The sequence below is a fragment of the Octopus bimaculoides genome, chromosome 7 (genome assembly GCF_001194135.2).
Source record: "Octopus bimaculoides isolate UCB-OBI-ISO-001 chromosome 7, ASM119413v2, whole genome shotgun sequence".
NCBI lineage: Eukaryota > Metazoa > Mollusca > Cephalopoda > Octopoda > Octopodidae > Octopus > Octopus bimaculoides.
This window is the reverse complement of record NC_068987.1, coordinates 11,859,427-11,860,501: the sequence shown is the minus strand read 5'-3', so window position 1 is coordinate 11,860,501 and position 1,075 is coordinate 11,859,427.

Sequence of the window (1,075 nt, the reverse complement as noted above, 5' to 3'; positions counted from 1 at the left end):
ATGAAAACTCTCAGCTTAGTTTGCTCTGCATGGTGAAAAGTGTCAGCTGTTGTTTACTACTCACGCTTCAACAACCCTGCGGAGAACTATTATTATTATTATTATTGTTATTGTTGTTGTTGTTGTTGTTGTCGTCGTCTTCTTTCAATTTTGTTTCCATTTCTAGCAAAGTATCTTTCCGATACCTAGGGCTAAGAAACACACTGTTATACATTGGTAGGCCATTAAAATAAACACACCAGATTGTTCATTTACAGTCATGTGAAAGAAAGGGGGGGAAATAGCGTGGGAGTGGGGGGGAAGAAGGAATGAAAAAGAAAAGAAGAAAAAAAATTTAAAACTAGGAAAAAGGGGAAAAAAAAAGAAAACAAAGAAAATAAAAGGTAAGATACGAAAGAAAATTCATAGCGACAATGTTCTCAATACGTGGTGACTTACCAGTTAAAACAAACTTTTGCACTTCTTGCGTGGATGTTGTAAACCAGGAATCAACTGCTGCTTCCGTTGGTGCTTCGCAAATTTTAATAAAACTTTTCCAGAGATTATTTCAAGAATGCCTTGGAGATCAAATGATTGAAGAATTTTACAGAAAAGCCAATATCATTTCTATATATTTTTTTGCTTGTTCTTGTTCAAAGGCGGATAATCTTGCATTCCCAGTTATCAAGACAAAATGAATGTTGTAAAGCGAGATCTCAAAACATCACTGTGAAAAATCTAATTGTAGCGCTTTGTAATATCCAATTTACCGTTTATCTTTTACTCCTTTCTGTCATTGGACTGCGGCCATGCTGGGGCACCAGCTTGAAGGGTTTAGTCGCATAAATCGACTACTAGACTTTTCTTTAAAGCCTGATACTTATTCTATCGATCTATCAAGCAGTGATGGGGGACAAAGACGCGTGCACACACACACACACACACATACATTAGCCAGACAGACAGACAGAGTCTACCTGCTGATGTGTAACCGCCTTACACAGATAAAACGGAATTAATTACAATTTAATTTTATACAGGCAAGCGTGTGTGTGTGCGTGCGTATATGTGTGTGTGTGTGTGTGTGTGTGTGTGT